This window comes from Oxyura jamaicensis, chromosome 4 (assembly GCF_011077185.1).
Source record: "Oxyura jamaicensis isolate SHBP4307 breed ruddy duck chromosome 4, BPBGC_Ojam_1.0, whole genome shotgun sequence".
NCBI lineage: Eukaryota > Metazoa > Chordata > Aves > Anseriformes > Anatidae > Oxyura > Oxyura jamaicensis.
This window is the reverse complement of record NC_048896.1, coordinates 35,697,748-35,718,441: the sequence shown is the minus strand read 5'-3', so window position 1 is coordinate 35,718,441 and position 20,694 is coordinate 35,697,748. Positions and strand designations below refer to the sequence as shown.

The 20,694-nt window shown below is 37.2% G+C and overlaps 1 protein-coding gene across 10 annotated transcripts in view; it reads right to left on the bottom strand.

Moving 5' to 3' along the window:
• Window positions 1-20,694, bottom strand: part of TENM3 (teneurin transmembrane protein 3) — a 1,329,889-nt gene that overhangs the window by 693,307 nt on the left and 615,888 nt on the right. For all 10 annotated transcript variants that reach the window (XM_035325081.1, XM_035325082.1, XM_035325083.1 and 7 more), the window contains one exon: window positions 18,060-18,146. The gene's annotated coding sequence lies outside the window, so the exon portion shown is untranslated. The remainder of the gene's footprint in view (window positions 1-18,059; window positions 18,147-20,694) is intronic.

Here is a 20,694-nt window from a genome sequence, read left to right as displayed (position 1 = left end):
TGCCAGCAACTCCTGAGGTCTCTAAACAAATGGCAATATACATAGTAAGTGTCCGACTTGCACTTAAATTGTTAACGTATGAAATTTTTGCAGTAGTGGGAGATAAAGCTGCATTTATAAGGATAACTCTAAAGCAGAGATTTGTTTCACACAGACTGAATTAAAATCCTTAATATCTATTTGTTGAATTACTCAGAATCAATGTAATTCACTTTCACCAACTGCAGGCTTTGTAGATGCTGTGTATCTACCTACAGAAAGACTTTTCAGAATGTTTGTTTTGAAAGACAGCATTGCTCTTTCTTTCAGACGCCTTCTTTGTTAAATAAACAAATCAACAGAGGATGCATTCCCATTTATCCCATATCCTTCTCTTTCTGCATGTTTCCAGTTGACTGCTAAGCTCGGCAATTCCAGAGACTGGTACACAATTAAAGCAATACATTTTAAACAACAAAATATACTGACAGAAAGAATAAAAGATTAGATTGCTCATGCTGATTTAACTTTGTCTTCAATTACTTCTTCCCTGTTTTTACTGCTATCGTGTCCAGAAAGGTGTGGAGGTATTCTCCTTGACTGCCCTTGATGTCAAAGGTGCTTTATGACTTAGAAAGAAGAATATGCTGGCTGCAAGTGATGTGAATAAGTAGCAGTTTGACCTTCCTTCTATCAGGTAGACTACATGAAGACAGAGTAAGCTGCATGCAACATGGTAAAAAATAGATTGGAAATGTTATAAAATCTGGGAGAGTGCATTATTTGTCATAATTCAAAATTCTCCCCGAGGGCCATTCACAGTCTAACACTATCCTAGAGTGTCACCTTTTCTAACTGCACAGACATTATAGCATTGCAAAGAAGTGCATGGCAGATCAAATGTTATGCATAAAGGTTGTTAAAAGCACAAATAGGGAATTAATTACGTGGCAAAATACATAAACACAATTTCAGATTCTTTCTCAGCCATTACTCCATAGCCAACTTCAAAATACCTCGCAAAAGGCGTAATGCCCACTTCAGTCATGTCCACTGCTGATCATTAATTGCTTCAGAAAAAGACAATATTTTATCCGTCCTCTTTGGAGTTCGAGTATGAATGGTGAAGCAAAAGAGAGTGAAACTGAGTGAAACATGAAAAGCTTGATTTGTTAGGACCCCTGCTGTCTGAAAAGAGATCAAAGCTCAGGAGGAGGCTGTAAAACAGCCGAATGCACTGCACAGAAACATGGCCTGTGGCAGCTGCTCTGGGCACGCTCTCACAACACAGGTGTACCTCCAAGTCTGCTCTGCCAGCTGAATCATGGGAGCAGGTTACCTCTTCTCCTTCTTCATTATTTCAACAGCAGTCACTGAGGAGATGTGGGCTCCATCCATCACAATGCACAAATTCACAGTGCACAGATTCAGCACAGGCCTAATTAAAGCTTTTCCTTTCATTTGTGGAGATAATTAGACTTTCATCTCACCAGGAAGCTTCAGAAAGATCTATTTCTTTCTTCAATAAAAGCTACATCAAACAAAAGCAGATTTTAATCGCCTTTTCTTTGGGGCATGAGTCAATAATGAAAGATGTCATGGGTAACAAAAATTGTGTGCAGGGGGAAAAAAAGGAGGAAAAAAAGCCCAAGCTATGTTCTTTAATTAACATCATGTTTGCAAACACCATTAATTTCTCTCATTAAAATGATTTTTATCTACAACTGATTGTTGATAAAACAATCGATTTGAACATCTCATCTGTTTCACCGCTATGCAGGAACCCATCTGCTGTGCTGTAAAGCAGGAATCATGCAGACTGTTAAGCAACATGTGAGAACAATAAAAAATGCATATGTGTGTGTCAGGGATTTGTGAGACTCACTGCAGGGCAAGGGCCACCTTTTCTCAGAACATGTATAAAAAATGACTTGGTAGCAGGCCAAAGGACAAAATGTCAGAAAGATCAGAAATGCATAAATAACAAATGAATTAATATGTGCAGGAAGAAAGGGTTCCATCTGCGTTGGGAAGCACTGGTAAATAGGCTCAGAAAAAAATAAGGAGATTTCAGACATATTTAACACCACATCATGAGCTGCTGGGATGTAATATTAGGTGACAAACATACAGAGCTTACTGCCTTTGCCTTCTTTATTAGTAGTAGTAGCATCAGAGCACAGCCTTCCTCTCCTGTTACCTTTCTCACTGGTGCAAGGGGAGAGTACTTCTGGCTCCAGGCCCACTGCCCATCATTTATTTACTCAGCCATCTGACGCAGTGCTTCTGTGCGGATTGGCTGGTGCGCAGGCTCACAAGGAGGGCGTAGCTGATGGCTGTGGGAATTGAAGTCTGGCAGTCTGGGCGGTGAATAAAACGCTCTTCCACCCCACAGCTTAAAAAGATCCCAAGAACCGTTAGCCTTATATCATTAGGACATTAAGTGGAGAGAGAGAGGGACCCAGCTTGTTTAAGTACCTTTTAATGATGATACTTGTTTTGCAGCAGGCAGGCAACTGTTTTTAATACTGGAATCAACACTGACAGCATGGATGTGCCATGTCAGTGTGGAATCCCGTGTCAAGTCTGCTTAATGCCTTCCCAGATGGGGTAAAGTGTTGTGAGCCATCAGAATATGACTTCAACTTCCCCCAGTGATAAAATACCATCAAACCAGAAGGCTAAAAAAATAAATTCACATCCCTGAGCACTCTGCTACTGTTATGACCTACTTGGGAAACTGAGGAAATGGAAAGATTTAATGGAAAATAGAAAGAAAATAACTGATAAACATCTTGAAATCTCACTGTGTTGGGGATTGACTCATAGTGCTTTCTGCTGTTAGTTGTGGCATATGGCTGTTGTTTGGGAAAGCAAAGTTTGAAAGAGCTTGACAGACATCTCTTCTTGATGCATTGAGCTAGTAAGATCCCTGGTGAGCATCCAGATTCTAACAGAGCTGCACGTGTCTTTTCTTGTGACTCGAAGAGATGGGAGTTTTTCCTGTTTGGGTTCCTCTTTCTCTACTTCACAGAATCACTTCAGGTGAAACCCCTGCAACCCTCTTCTGGGTATCCTACTTTCTTAAGCAGAAGATTTTATGCTAATCAGCTCCCTCCACTCAATAACTGAATAGTGTTTTTATTTTAAATTAGAACAAAAGCATACACAATATTAGGATCTAGTAGTCTAATACATTCAAAAATCTAGTATAGCTCAAGTTAGAAAGTTTAATAGGGGATTTGCCAACTTCTTGAAACTCTTAAGAAAAAAAAAAAAAAAAAAAAAAAAAAGACCTTTGCTAAGTTTCAGATATTTTTATTGACATTTCACAATATCCTGGGCCAAAATTTGCTGCTATTTATGTATTTTTTACCATTAACCTCAACGGAAGATTTATCAGTTCCAAGTTAAGGAGCAATGAGGGGAAAACTCCAAACAGTCAATGCTGATTGAAGGAATTATAGGGAATGAGGAGATGGAAAAGTTGACTTGGGACAAAAGAGAAACAAAAATTCTGACTTCCTCTTTTTTGGTGATGTTCTTGGCTGCAAGGCAAGAGAAGATTTCTTTTGGTCATTATTATTATTATCATTATTATTTTAATTTATGCAGTAGGAATTATGACTCACTGTGAGAATTCTGACTCTATAGCACTGTAACCCTATCTCTGTCAAATTCACAGCTAGAACTTTGCCTAAAATTGGAGACTTTGGAGTGCTTCTGAGCTCTCTGATCCGGATACGCATACATTTCTGATCCAGCATTTTTTTGCTGGAATACTCCCCCAGTCTCTCATAGGAATCAAAAGTCAAATACTCCTAGTCTGGACAACGCAGAAGCCCAGACCCCAGGTTGTAGTATGGTGCATCTTAGATGCAACTTAGGTGATGAAGCTGATAAACTGCTGTTCTCCTTCACAGGGGGCCTTGTCATCCACAACATACAACTTGAGCAATTAATAGAAATGCAGTTAAGAGCCCACCTGTACAATGATAAAATATACAGCTAAAACTTGTACAGTCCATTATCTTCATTCTTACTGCTAGCCAGCCTTTCTTTACGGTTTAGGAGAGCAAGCTGCATTTGCTACTGACAAAACAAGCTAACAGATGAGGACTCTTGTAGGCTCCAGATACATGAGAGAATTCCTCTGTTGCAGCAAATTCCCAAACCTATTCTAGCAGGCAAAGAACACTCGAATGGGATCTCAGTTGGGATAAACCAACCTCTTGGAGCTATTCTACCTAGGACTCAGGATTTAACTTCCGCATTACTATGGTTGGAAGGACTAAACAAAATCAAAGCTCTTTTTTTTTTTTTTTCCCCATAAAGAAAGACTTAAAAAAATTCCTAGACAGTAATCTGATAGCTGTGCAGTGTGTTAGTTTCCCCAAAGAAGCAAGCAACTGTGTCACTTAAGTGGATAAATCTCGCACGACATTTGGACTGGATACCAGTCTAGATACAAACATGTTATCTAAGACTGTGGGAAGAGCAGAACTCTTTATAGGTGTGAAGGGTAAACAGGCTCAGCTCGGTAAAGGAAAAAAAGATAAAAGCACAATCTCAACAGTTTTAGTGATTCATGACAGTTTCTGGTAACACCCAAAGAAGAAATGATGGCACAAGAGATGAATCTGATATAGAACTGTGTTTAGTGGGTCCTGGACAACTGTTCAAAATTATATTTGTGTTTATCACAGATGTAACTGAGACAGGAAATTTATAATATTACATAGAAATCCTGTTTTATATATTTATCTTCACTAGGATTTTTCTAGGAAACTTTATATTGAGGAAAAATCAAATAAAAAATTGGAAATTACGGACTTTTGTAACGTGATGCACTTTCTTACATTTCATAAGATTTTCAAAATTGCTAACACCAATCAGCAAAGAATAAACTCCTTAACCAGATACTAGGTTTGCTCGTTACTTGTACATCAGACGTTTGACTAGGTAGGTCCTTATTTAGTGAAAGAGGATGGGGAGCCCGAGGTAGCTGAGCTGCTGGAGGAGGAAGAACAGAAGGCAAATGGAAAAGACTGTGTTCAGTTATAAGTGCGAAAGTGGGGATGTACTTCTGCACTGCTTGCCTTAACCTTTGGGGAGGCTGAACTCCCCCATGTTCAGCTGCACAGGAAGACATAGTTGCCACTGCTTCTAATACTCTCACGAAGTATAGAACAATATTTAGTTTCCAAAGAGCCTGTCACCCTGTCAGTGATGCGGGGAGTGTGTGGGCACACAGCTGTTGCTAATGAACAGGGAGGCTGGAGGCGGATGGTATCCAAATGTTAAAAAAATGGCATGAAATGATTGAATGGGAAATGAGAAAAGCTCATTTCCCCAACCCCTTCACATTAAAACATTATTCTGTATCTCTGTGGCAAGGGTAAGCCCATTTTTATTTAATGGGTACGTGAAATCCCATACTGAGAGCACAAAGACAGGACTTTCAGATTCCTCTACCAAGATGGAGGAGCTTTCCCAAGTAAAGTGAAATCCATCTGTCTGCCACAATGAAATTAGGCCGGAGGCACTATGAATAGAGCTGTAATTCATCAAGGAAACTCTCGTAACAGATACTATATTTAATAATAAGATTAATAAAGGCTTTTATTGCTTCCACTCAACTTCTATGAGAGAACTGTTGATGCTCAACTATCTTATGAATGGATAGCTTTGGAGTAATATCAGAGGTGTTAAAAAAAGAAGGGCTTTCAATTAAGTTCTACAATGATAAGTTATACAAACAAAAGCACCACCTGAGGTTCTCAGAGTCAGTTTTGAATGCCCAGATTTCTTGAAACAACATATGTCAAAACGTCAGTATTCTAGGTTCAACCCCTCTAAGATAGTTTTTTTTTGTTTGTTTGTTTGTTTTTGTATAATGTTTTTTCAGCCTGTTTCATACTTCACAGATGTTACACTTCTAACATGACTGGTTTAAATACAGTGCTTTTAATTCTCTGTGTTGACTATTTTATTACTGAGTCCAATAAAACCAGTCAGTTTACTGCAGCCTGAAAATCTTGCCTGATACACTTCTTTCCATAACAAGACAGTTCAAGGAATGCTGCTAAAGCAGAGGGAGGTAAGAACAAGTTCCCTTAAGCTGGGCAAGGGAACGGGAGATATGGCTTCTGGAAGAAATAAGATCTCTTCCCTGAGGCTACACTGGGATGTGGCAGCCCTGTTGACAGTAATGCTGCTTCTGAGGAAAAGCTCCATTTCAGACTAGAAGGCTGAGAGGGGGCACTGCTCCTGCCTTGCCTGTGACCTCATTCCCCAGCTTGTGCAGTGGGGGAACAAAGGACACCCACACCTTTTCCTTCTCTCTCCCTACTCGTGACTGCTGCTATTCCTTCACTAAAGATATATATATCCGTGTTCACAAAATTTAAAGTAAAATTAGCGTTCATGTGTAAATATAAATTCTTGCAATTTTTATATATGCTTATATGCACACACAGGAAAACATGGAAATCGAAATGCATTTTTTGATACTGGCTTTTGCTAGAAATAACTTTAACAAGTGGCAATCCCCATTGGTTAAATCAAACACGAATATAAGTATGTAGGACCATAAAAGCTACCAGCAGGTGAGGAATGGGGAATTTGTGAATATATATTTGATTACAGCAAGTGCAAAAATACGACTTTATTTTTTCATCAGTGATTTACCAGTGTTATGTAATAAACATTTTAATTACATGGTGTAAATCACAACAATATATAGATTGTCTCAGATGTACAAAGTTTTGACTGATGATCTGGCTTCATTTATTCACACCCACATATGCAGTCTCAGAACACATAATCCAAGCTCTCCATGTGTGTCTATGCATGTGCAAATGTTATATTCTGGGTGATATTATCAGAAACTGGCAGCACCTCCTCACCGTTACTTAGAATATCCCAGAACACACTCAGAACATTTCTCAGTAAGAGCCATGTGTTTCACGGGCAAAACATTTCTAGGTTTAGAAGGAACTTCAGGATCACAATATTTTCTCAAATTTTAAGTTCAAAATACTCTTAAGTGATCTACTATCTTTCCCTTAAGCATAGAAGTGTCACGGGAAGCTTGATGAGAAAAAAGCATCTAATGGATGAAATTCAAAATATGTCAATATTCAGTTGGACATAAATGGAGTATCTCAGTGTGTCTATACCCCAAGCTAGAGTCTTGTCCTACAAAACTGAGGTAGAAAGAAATGCAGTGCCAAGGCAATTAGCAAATTTGATTAATGACTTATGCTACATACAGGTATTTTATGAGTGGCTTTATTAGTCATTTGATCAGTTATCATAAATTTTCATGAAGATTACTTCTCACGCTAGGTACCTTTTGTTTAAGTCACTTCTAGCACAGACTGGCTTGTTTACAAACATACCTTTAATATGGAGAGTAACAGCCATTTGAAAAGGAGGCAGCTCTCAGTCAGGTATTATTGCCATTCTAGTTTTGCAACTTAAATTACTGTCTGATCCAATTGCCTTTGTACAAGAGCATCCAAAAGAGTTTTAGACATCTGTGCAATGGTGATGTCCAATAGCATGAGTTTGGACATGCACAAATCTGATTTGTACATAGGTCTGAGATCAATTAACTTTCTCTTGGCTGAAACAAACAAACAATACCCAATAAAAAAACAGAGGTTATATTGCCTTGTTTTTTTGACTTTTCCCCCTCCCCATATGGAAATCAGATTTTCTCTATTTTCACTTTATTACCTCCCTCAGACAAACACAACAACATTTGCCTATAAAACATTTGCATTACAACTTATGTCCTGATTCAAATGCTATGTACTATTAGTCTCGTTGTAGGAATGATGATCTAAAATTTTAAGAGAGGCAAAGTTTGTAAAGAAGGATAACATCTTTTACTGGAAGAAATGACTAAGTTGAAAAATGAGACAAAATTTCAGTCACACAAACTTTTCCGCAGGACTTGAGTTTACTTGCATTTAGGAAAAACGGACAGAATAACTTGTCAAGTAAAATTTTCTTTCAAAATGCAAAGGCCTAATGACAATAAAATCAGTTCCTCTACATTAAGAACTCATATATGTGTGTGTTTGTGTGTTAGGTGACATTTTTAACAGAAGTGCAGTAGTCAGTGAAATAAATGCCCCAAACAAGCTAGGATGTCAACTAGCAAGCAGAATCACTGTCATATTTCCCAGATAGACAGCTATATACAGAAAGCAAGCAAGCAAGCAAACAAACAAGAAAAACAACAAAGGGTTTAATCCTTAATCAAGCTCAACTTTCAGTGTGGACCTAAAGTACAAAAAAACTTAATGCTGCTTTAAGAACTCCTATTGAATAGACAAGAAATATTGTAAGCCTATTTTAAACCCAAAATGACTTTCTTGACTGAAAACTAGAAATGAAGATAATCTTCGGTATCCAAGTGTCAATGAAATGTAAGTGCCCACCAGATTGCTAGCCCACCCATAGATTATTAATGCACAATTAATCTACTAGGGCAACTGTAGAGTGTCATTTAGCTTCAGAGCCCATAAGTATAAAACAGCAACACACTGTGAAATTAATGGTAACACTTAAAGGTCCCATTGTTATTAATTCATTTGACATTCACTGTAATCACACTGGTCTTTAATGAATTCATTTGGCATGTGAATATTGCATGTACTTTCAAATGCATTCCAGTGCAAATCAGTGTTAATTGATGTCCTGAATTGAAATACTCTCTCACACTTTCTCTCACTTTTTTTTTTTTTTTTTTTTAAAGCCTACCCCACTTTTTGTTAAAGGTCTTTCCTCCTGCACAGTTTTTACATGACATACGCAAGCACGAGCTCTTGTAATAATTGCTAGTACCATTATAGATGGCAATATAATGTACAAAAGTGACCTAGGGATATATGGTTACAGAAGCACTGCAGTAACTTCTAAGGCAATAACCCCTGAACACCACAGAACTTCAGTAACCTCCTATTGTCAGATAATGGGGAGAACGTTGGTGCTGAATATTTGTATCCAATGAGTATTTTCAGTTTACTGCTCTCCACAAATTGCCTGTGAACATCTCTGGCATATATAAAAAGGGCTGCGGCCATTGGTTGCCATTTTATCCAGTTCAGTTGTACAGCAGGCATTGGCTGTATCTAGTGTTGCTCTTCCTGCACATGGTGACTACAGCTGCATGTATTTCTGTGAGTGGAAATTGTCTCCTTCACTTCTATATAAGTATTGCTTCCAAGAACTCTGGGGTGCTGAGAAATTCCTCTTTATGTCACATGCAAGAAGTGAATCTGTTTGTAGTGAAGAGATTTAATATGTGGGTGGTGCAATTCTGCCTCCAGAGCCTACCTCAGATAAAATACTCTAGATTGGAAAATCCATCATGCCAATAAAATAGTATTTTATAATGTATACATAACCTGACTTATTTCCTATATTATCTAGTAACAATCTTCAGATGTTCTTATCTCCCAAGAAATTAAGGGAGTCCCAAATGGGCCAAAGAAGTCCTGGACATCAAACCCTTTCTTAAGATAAACTGCATATACTTCTGACTGGCTATGCACAGTATCTACAGGGATCTTTCTCATCAGGTCTTTATAGTAGAGGAATACAGGACCACAGTCTCCAACATTGCACTTACAAGGAATTCAGTATGCTTAAAAACAGAACACAAAACAAAACAAAAAAAATACATATTTTGGATGCCTCAGATGTAACTGTTCTTAAAGGTAACATCAAGAGCAGTATGTAAATAGCATTCTTGTGCTACAGTACAGGTAACCTAAATTAAAGCACACAGAATAGATAAGCACTGAAAAATAACTAAAAGGTTTTGATGTCACCAGTTTTTGGTTATCATGCTTCCAATGATTTTCAAGAGATGCACTATGTTTTCTTGAATTCCAGTACTAAACGTATCCCAAGAATCCTCAAAATGAAGGAACCCCCAATCAGTCAATTTTGAGAACATAAGAAACCATTTCAGGGATCCCTGCTTTGGTTGTTCATATCTCAACGCCACTGTTTGTTGGTCAACATACTTAAAATGCACTTCAGACATTTTCAAATAAAATTTCCCATAATACATTTCTTATTATCCTTCTGCATTCTAGGTGAAAGCTAGAGAGCATTACGTGCACACGGCACAGTACACAGGATGAAAACCATTTTTGTGGTGCCAACTAACTCAGGGGATGCAGAATATCATATAAAAAAAAAAATCATCTTGTAATTACTTCACAGAAATAGCCTCTACTAGACTCTTGCTGCTGACATGCAAGACTTTTCTGAGATTTGATTGCCAAGGAAGGCCCAATGAATAAAACTATTTTAGGAATGGAGATAGACACATCAATCAGAACTGCAAATCAAGAGAGTCTGGCCATGCAGTACCGATTAAAGTTAATAAGTATTTGCCTTCCTTCACTTTCTTTAACACATTCAGAATGATGAACATACTGTAAATGGAAATGCATGATTGCTGAATCCTCACTTGTCATTAATATCCTGGAGGTAAAGAACATGTCTTGAGGTCCAACTATATGTTACTCTGTTTGGCATTACTCTATTTGAACAAGAACTTGAGTTCTTGTCCTCCTTAGTTCAAAACTTTCTGTCTCATCTAGCCATTGTTTCAGCAATGACTTTTGATGAAATATGCTAGTGCTTTCCCAAATTAGCACTTTCCCATTGTTAAAGATCCTTCCCCAAAACAAAAAAAATAAAGTGCCTAGTTTTCCCCTGTCATCAAGCAGCAGTACAGAATCAAGGCTGTCAGAAACTTTCCATTCACTTTCCATTCACTGGAGCAGCCAATTCAAATCTGAAAGGGAGTACGAGTGGATTTTTTCTTTGACCCTTGAAAAACTGCCTTAATTTGGACACATTACTAGTCTGGGACTTGCAAGTTGCATATGTACACCAGAAACTTGCTGGAGAATTTAGCAGCTAAATCATCTGAAGACTCTGTACCGACCAAGCGTGTCTTAGGCCCATACTGTATGAGCTGGACAGGACCTTCTGTGTGATTGGTTGCTTTTCTAACTAGTTAAAGTTGTTCTAGCACCAGGTGTGAAGGAGAGTTGTCTTTGTGGCTCTTAGAGGGGAAAGAAAGCTACAGAAACAGTGTGGCAAACAGTGGAATTAGGAGCCATCTCTGGGTACACCACACTGTTCCAAGTGGCTGGATCAAGGACCAAAATCCCTAATCCTGCAAATATCTTCACATTGCTTCCAGACTACTTTATACATTGCCAGATGATAGCATATGTGTAGACTTGTTTGGTGTGCCCTGTCCACTGCTATAAATCCACATCTCCTTTGAAACAACCTCCTTTCTTTTCTATCTAGAACTGGCTTTGCAATCTTACTGCCAGGGTCGATGGCACAACCTTGTAACAGCGTTCAGATGGCTTGGACTCTCCTACGCTGCAGATGATGGATGTCGGTGCAGATGTACATTTGCTGTGCTATTATCTAAAGTTCTTGCCTGACTGACAGGGTAATATTTCTACAATGTAGATGTGAAAAGGGTTTGGGATGGAGCAGACGCGTGCTCCAGGCATAATATATGCTACATAAGCACATCTTCAACACATGGGATTCACAGCACTTGAAGAATGAGTAAGAGCTGTGTAATACACAGTTGTGATTTACAAGATTTCTGACTCACTTTGGGCACAAGATGGGTGAACAGTGCTTACTGAAAGGATTTCTACAAAATTTTCTGCTCTTTCTTAGTTAAATGAAAGAATGTACATGAAAAAATATGACTTCTCAGAATCTTGTGTGATCAAAATATGAACTTCCCTAAACATGAAATCTGTACAAAATATAGAACCTCACAGATACAGTTATTTGCATCAATAAATCAAGCAAATGTATTATTTAAGCAATGCAGCGTGATCATACCCTCAGCCATTCTCCAAACTGAACTGGAATGATGGCCACAGATTAATAAGATTATAAAATGAATTTAGCAAGGTTATTGTTATCTGAATGTTTATCAGAAACCTCTGAGGTTTTAAGAATTGCAGACCTCTAGGAGTGCACAAAGTATTCTACATGGGGAAAAAAAAAAAAAAAAAAAAAGGCTTTGGGATGAAGAAACTGGATTCTTCAATGGCAGAAATATTCCTGGCTCAGCTGTTAGGAAAATCCTGACATGCATAAACAACATGTTTCAAGTATGAACTGAACCAGAAAATAGCCATTTTACGTGTACAAACAGCACACCACATGGAGATTCAAATCAGCAAATTCAATTAAAAAAACAAAAAACAAACAAACAAAACTAAAAAACAAACAAACAAACAAACAAAAAAAAAACATTCTATTTTCACCATTAGAGGTACAGTGCTTTTCATTAGAGGTACACTGTATATCTGTAGAAATACTTTAGTATTTACAAGTTTTCAAACAGAAACATTAACGGAGCATAAAACTGGTATAAACAATAAACAACAAAACAAAAAGAAATCAATCAAAACAAACAAACAAATAAAAAAAAAACACAGATTTTATATAATCAAGTACAGCAACAGTGCTGTCAAGGTTTCTTTCCAATGGAGACCAAATGAACAGTTTCAAATTTCTTCGCAGCTTCATGTTGATTTGAACAGTATAGTATCTTGGCAGTACAAACAACTAGTAGAAGCAATTAGAACACAAATGGAGAGGGAACGTTTCCAAAGTAATGATGAAAATACTGTATTCCCTCTTCAGAAATGAGTTTCCGTGAAGACAGAATCTCCGTATTGTTAAAAGGGACAATTTTCACAAAACACCAAACAATAGTGCATACACAGGCTTTGTGACCCACGCTGGGTCATCCAGCTTCCAGCTCCTGTCTTACTGCTGCAGTATCCTTACTCTCTTCCTAGCTCTAAGGATTTCCATGAGATTTCCATATCTCCCTTCTCATCTCCCTCAAGAATTGTTTTCTCCTCCTTCTCCTTCTTCCTCTCCACAGACCCTAGTGCACTCTGCATTCTTCTTCCCAAATACCAAAAAACAAAAAAAAAAAGAAAGACAGAGAGGTTGCATTCTGAGAAAACTGGGAGAACAGACAAACACAACACTTTTGTGTAGTCCTATTACATTTACAAAGAGAGGAAAGCAAGCAAGCCCGAGTGTGGAACATAACGTTTTTCTACCGTTAATTAGCATGCATGAACATCTCCCCTGGCTGGCCTGGCAACTTGCTCGCATGTTGCCGACAGAATGCCTACAGCTGCACCTACTGTTTTCTGCCAGCATGTGCATGGTGTGAATGGGCAGGCAGGCAGGCAGGAAGGCCTTCCTTGCAGCTCCTTGGCCTCCACAGGACCAGAGGAGCATGCGTGTATGTTCTCAGCTGCTAGTAGGAAAACTGGTTTTCAGAGTGGGGCTGACCCCAAAGTCTCAGTACCTATTCTTATGGAAACGAATGTGCAATGTGTGTATCAGTAACCTCGGGATTTGCAAATGTTCTGTAATTTAGAGAATTGCTAATTGTAATGCACAGCTCTGCAACATACAGCTCCTTTCAACAGGAAAAGTGGTTATGTTCGGCCCTTTAATAAAGTAATAATTTCAGAAAAGATCACATTAAGACATGTTAGACTTGTTATTAACTCCTTAAAATCATTGTAGTTGGACACTATGTATTCTCTTAATAACTGTGGGAGGAGAAATACTGCCATTTTTTACTATTATACCATGCTGGTTTAAATAATTTGTAAATAGGAGGATTACAGTCTTAAACAGAGAATTAGTAGGAAGGTACATATTCTGCCTCTTAGCTTAATGCAGACTATTGAAATTCAAGTGAGACCTGTATTTTCCATGATTACTGAGTAGAACCTCTTGTTATTTTGAAGGGCTTAGCTAGTTTCAACTCAGATAAAAGAAGAGAAAGTTGAGAAGGATGTGAACCGTGACTGCAGTGTTTGTAAAAAACTATTACAGCAAATTTGGGGGAAAAACTCTGTATTACAGTAATAATAACATTATTACACAACTGTAGAAAATCCAATGAAAGCACAAGAATTGTTCTTGCACTTGGATATTTCTCATAAAGACAGTGAATAATAATAAATTACTGTTTTTACACCATGTTTATTAAAAGCATATAGAAAATGTGTTTTAATACTGTTCAGGGAGAAATGATTTCAGCAATGTTTTATAAAAAAATAAGTTCTTAGGCTTTCATTGTGTGAACCAAAATTCTTCATTAAATTTTAAATAGAAAAATGTCTTTTTAGCCATTAATCCATGATAAGAGCAAAAGTACTGGAAATATATGGAAATATATGGAAATATAAAAAGACGTATACATATACATGTATAAATATCTGGTGAGAATTTGTGGAAAACAAAAAAAAAAAGTTCAAAAGCAGCTGACTAAGCATAAACTGTACAGTGAGCTGCTCTGCAATATTTCTACCTTTTTGCTATTATGTGAATTGAAATTTCAAACTTGCTGATTCTGCCTTGGGATGAAGTGGCACAGATTTTAAAATGGAACGTAAAGAACTCTTACCACTTGATCACAGTTATTTCTGGTGCCACTGAAGTAGAAATTCCATGATCTCGTAGAAAGCTTTACACTACTTAAGTTAACATAATGTTGGGAGAACGTCTATTATATGTTAAGGTAGAGAAACTGTTACACTCTCCTTGTCTTTGACTTGCCATATGCAAATACAAGTGGAATACTCTTGTATCAGAAAAGAAAAGCACTTAATTATAGATAAAAACTACAACAAGCCATGAATTACATATCCATGTTCTCTTAACCTATCATATCATGTTTTCTTTCAGCCTTCTATCACAGTGATGTATACTTTTGTAGGGAAGACTGACAGTAGCAGAAGGGCATGTTAGTTTTATTACAATGTTTGTTATTGTAATGATATTTCATGACAACAAAATGATCCATTTATAAAGGAAAAAATCCTTTCGCCAGTCATAGAGCATTACTGTTGAGAATGCAAACAACATTGTGACATTAAGGGCACTTCACTTCACAGACAGTAGTAAGATTCTAAGTCACAACAAATAAAAGTCCAAAGCCCTTGTGTAATAATTCTGTGTGTTTCTAAATATGAAGGTCACCGCAGAAGAGTGCATTAGAAAACTGCAAAATGGCTGAACTCAAAAAATTATTTTGAAAAAAAAAAAAAAATGTTTAAAATTTGCATACATCACCTCCACGAAGAGTTTCATATAAAAACTGGATTAACATATATGCAAACTCAGCTCAAATGGAAAGTAAAGGGAACAATACTGACATCTTAGTTTCCATATAATCTAAGAGCTTTGAAAATTCACAGAAGTTCATAAAAAGTGTCATTTTTCCCCTGTTGTTTCTAGAGTATTCTGTTCCTAAAGGATCAAGGGTTTGTAAACAAGCTGCATAATACCAAGGAAATTCTCCTGATACACAAATAACATAGGAGGAGGATTAATTACACTGTCTCATGCGTCAGACTTCAGTATAGCTTTGGTGAATGCTCATACCTAGCTGTTAACTTCACAGTAGGTTTGGGATGAGGTTCTTTTTGTTTGTTTTGTTTTCATTATATTTTTTATATAAAATAGCTGCATATATTTAGTGACACAAATGTTAGGTCAGTAGCAAGGGCATTCATCTGTAGTCAGTCCCCATTCACTCAGCTGCAGGAACAAAAGCAACAGGTGAAGCTCCAGAGCAACTGACACCAGCGAACTCAGGAGTCAGAGTACTCATCTGGAAGGAACAGCTGTCTATTCAGGTCTCTTCTGAACTGGAAGAGGACAAAATTGAATTGGTTTTCCAAAATGTGGGTGATCAGAACACAGAGGAAAAACCACATTAAACTAGAGCGCTTTCATTCTCCTTGCTGCTTTTGTGAATTGCACTTTCCATGGTCAAAAGTATCGCAAAAGAAACAAGGGTATTTTGTTTTTAGGTAGAACACATTGTTTTGTTAGTTTCCAAGCAATTTTTATTCTATTAAAAAGTGCTTCTGTTTCAATAAAGATCAATTTTGTATTCATTTTTGTTTTGCATAAAAAAAGGAAAAAGAGACTGCCTAAGCCACAAACTCTGGCAGGAAAACGCACTGCTTAAATATTATGTGGTATCACTGTTCCCTTCCTTTCAACCTGCTCCGATTCACCTTTCCAAACCACAGGGCATGCTGTCATGGCACAAATCATAGATAGTCATGGAGAGTCATGCCATGATTCTGTCTTTTTCTGAGGTGGGAAATCACAAACATTTCTTATACTGGTACAAATTACCTTTTTGCTGTATCTAGACAAAAAAAAAAAATCATTTCAGATAGATCATATAAACTGAGAAGCATGTATTTAATTTTTACTTTTTGTTTCTGTCTGTGCATTTCATAATGACAGATGTATCTGTTATCCAAAAAGAATTTACAGTGTACCCTGACAAAAGAAGGCTGTATTCTCCGTTCCAGTAAACCTAGAGACCGAAGAAACAAAAAATGCCTTTAAACAACCCCTGTGATTTCTTGTCTTGAAAGCAAGGCCATCAGTTTGTCTAACAGTCAAAATTAGTCCAAATTTTGAGCACCTTGTGCTAAATAAAATTTACCAACTGCCATTATTTCCTAAAAAGACATATCTAAAAGTTAAAGATCATTAGGACAAAGAAATCTTCCAGTAACCTATTTTTCTTGGTAGTATTCCCCATATCGGCCTATGGAGCTGTGGTTAATGTAGCTTCTAATCTGACAGTTCTTGGGAGGACAAAAAAAAAAAAAGGATGAACGTGCAGAGTCTATTGCTGCAACCTGCTAGGCATTGCTTATAATACTATACGATCTTTTCACTATGTTTTAACTTATGAAAGGGTAAAGAATGTCAGAGTAACAAAAATAGCCAGCATGCATGCTGTAATCATGCTATCATCCTAGAAAGAATATGTCAGAGGATTAGTATTGGGAACACAAGCCGAGAAAGTATGTTTACAGATGGAACTGATGATTTCTCTCCATGCAGTTAATTCTTAGAAGTTTTACTAAATCATTTGGCCTTTTTCAGTGTTTATCACTTTCTTATTATTTTATTTTGCAGTTTTGTGTATCCAAGCACAGACACAGTATCTGCTTTCCTTCCCCTGACTTTATTCACATGTAGCACAGTACTACACTACAGATGGGTTAAAATTCTTCAGATACTGTATTCCTTTTCCTTTCTTTGAAAAAAAAAACAAAACAAACAAACAAACAAACAAAAAGACCTTTTACTTCAAATAGCAAGATGTGAAACTAATCTGCTTGCTACAGTTGCAATTTTGACCTGCCCTATAATCTGCACATTGCCTTCTAACTTTGAGAATGTTTTTGATGATGATGTGTGTCAATCTGTTGTAATGCTAATTCAAGCAAAAGCCAGCTATCAGCTGCACTGACTATGTGTTCAGTGTGACACTGGGCAGTCTTACTCATAAAATGCTAAAGACAAGAAGCTCAGCTTCACCTTCAAGGATCATTACTAGGATCAAAACATCTACTTTCCATTCTTGCTTTACTCAATGACTACAGGAAAGTAAAATATTTTTATGTATTCTGAGAGTTACTTGCAGATTAAAAAAATAAAGTAGGAGAGGGCATTATTTATTTTTACAGGACATATTGAGGTAGGTTAATACCCATTCCCTCGTGCCTCTGTTTTACTTTTTTTTTTTTTTTTTTTTTTTTTCACTAGCAGTTGAAAAAAGCCGTGAGGCAATGATTAAATAACCTTTTTTCCCTCCTAACTAGAACAGATAAAATAATCAAACAGTGCATCAGCAGATACCTCAGCCCCACAGCTTTTGTCTAAAAATCTCACACAGGAAATTAATACTTCTCGACTTAGGAACGTGAAATGACATGAAAAGCCATGACCAGTAAAAGAAACAGGTTATAAAACCCCAAGCACCTAGAAGCACATTACAGCTAGGACACCGAAATAAAATTATTTTTAAAATATTTAAAATTCAGTAAAATAATTAGAAGTTAAAATGAAACAAAAGGAGCTTTGACAAATTTTACAAGAAAGTATGCTTTTCAGAAATATATAGAAAATGAATTTCATACCAGGACTTGCTTAGCAAAATGGCAGCTCCACAGTGACGATGTCCAAACAGAATTGTTAAGAGGTCTTATCATGGAGACATGTAGTTCCTGGAACAGAACAAAAATAGGAATTGTACATCTCTTTGATTGCCAGCCTCACTGCTTCTGACTCTCCCTTCGGAAGCATGTACATTCTCATGTCAGAAGCATGTACGTTCTGGGGAAGCAGTTAGAGAAGTTCTGTGCTTCAGATTGTTGCAGACTGCCTGGGGAACCAGCTGTGTGCCTCGGTGTCATAGCCACTTCATGGCTGTGTTGTCAGTATTAAGTCAATGCTTTATTTATCTTCACTTTATTATTATAAAGCCTGTTGCAGACCGTTATGTTGGAAAACAGATAAGCAAATAACAAACTAACCAAAACAAACAAAAACATTGATTTATTTGACCATTGTTACCAACTGTTGGAAAAATGTGCTATATGTAGCATGTTAATGTTAACATTCCCACTTTTTTTTTTTTTTTTTTTTTTTTTTTGTCCCAGAAAACAACGTTTTGCTAACTACTACAGTTCTTTTTTTATGTACGTACAGCAATAGCTCCCATAGCACCACCGACTGTGCTAGGGCCTAGTGATGTTGCACTGCATGCACTGCATGCCCTCGAAGGGCTAGCTTCTGATCTCGTTACCTTCACTTTACAAGAACAACTACATTATCTCTGTTTACCTGCACTTCCCCTGTGCCCTGAATGCATAGTTATTGGGCAGAACATGCAGTACCAGCAGACATATCCATCCATCCTCTTGTTACAAGATTTGAGAAGAAGAGAAGTGGAAGAACAAGCAGGACTACTGAAGAACAGAGGTGAAAGAACAAGCAGGATTACTGGATCAGCCTCTCAGCTCTGGAAATTCTCCAGTCCTGTAGCAAAAGGCCATTAAAGGCCTCCTCCCAAAAGAACGCCAAATTTATGGGCCCTTGTTTAACCTTAGTTTGCTCTTAATGTACATGCAATATAGTGTAGTAGAGCTTGCTTGAATGATTTCTTCTGTGTTCCAGGCAAAATCAAGTGTATGTACAAACAGGCAATAATTCAGGTTGATTAGGCAAATTAAGAATAAAATTGTAACTACTGAAATCCATAATGACCTTCTAGATGATCCTCTAGGGATGTAAGATTGATGGCTCACTAAAAATTTGCACATTAGGAGTACCTACTACATAATACTTTATGCTCACCAGGGGCCAGAAGCAGACACGTGGACAGCAAAAGCTATTATGCCACTGCTGCTCCAGGATTGCTTGCTACTCAGTATAAGATGGAGGGGTAAACTTACTAGCTAGGGCTCTGAGATATGTGCATAGTGACAGACTGCTGCCATGGAGCTGCTACGTATTGGAATTTGTTCTGAGGGCTATACAGCAAGCCAAGAAAGTAATGGCAGATCCAGAGAATACCACAGCCACTTCCAGCTTTGGACTTGATGTCCATGCTGTACCAGGCAATGCTAACTGAACGGGGAGAAATGGCAAGAAAGAAAAACCTACTGCTGCTGGTAATTCATTCTTCCTAAACCTGCAAGCTTACAGTAGATTGAAAGATTTTACGAACTGGAGAAATTTAACAACTGCTTACTACACTGGAGTACTTTGCAAATGAAAGTATCGTTTTCTGTGTATGAAATGGATGTTTACACATTTTCTGTCACATATCTGTACAGTTATGAAAACAAACATACTGCTTTTATAGTTAGATTATTTTATTTCAGCTTCAAGAGGCCATCTTCAGTATGTAGTCATATGTATTATTTCAAGTTTTAGCAAGGTAGGCAGTCACTTCTAGAAGAGCTAGCTTGGCTGTACCTGAATTCAGGCAGGGTAGTCAATTGCTTTCATTACTGCCTTTTTCTGTTATCTTTTTCAAAGACTGAGAAATTAATTCATCTGTAGGGCTACATGTTCTTTTTAAAAAAAGTTCTGATCTTTATATAGTAATGTAATTTAAATTAGTACCTAATTCTCTAAAGTCCACAATTTAGGACAGCACAGAATCTACTGCAGCAACTAATTAAACACTTACTGTAAGGTTAAGTTTTTCATTAAATCAATAGGCCCCTAGTGTCAGTTACAAAGCCCTAATTACTATGCTGTAAATTTAGATTGAATTTGAATTAAGGACTGATTTCAATCTAACCACAGCATGTAAATATTGTAAATTACCAGAATTACAGTTCAATAAAATTGAATGGATTTCACTTTAGATAAACCAAATGCAAATGAGCCAAAAAAAAAAAAAAATGAAAGAAAGAAAGAAAAAAAAAAAAACCTGCAGAAATTTCCCAAACATCTGCACAAGAATCTTATATATGCAGTATATAGCATAATGCTTTGGGAAAGCAAATGTCAGAACTTCAAAATGCTGCCACCGTTTACTCTAACATGTTTTAAATATTTCATTATCTGTTCTGAAAATGAATAAATTTAATCTCTCCCAAGTGATCAAGTAAAATGATGGCTAATGTGCCCACTTACTGTGTTGCTTTAGTTTGATGACTGTATTGTTGTGCTAAAGCACAGTATGAAATCAGGTTATCAGGTTATAACTGGCAGGGATAAAAAAAAAAAAAATAGCAGTGCTGGGAAACACAAAACAAC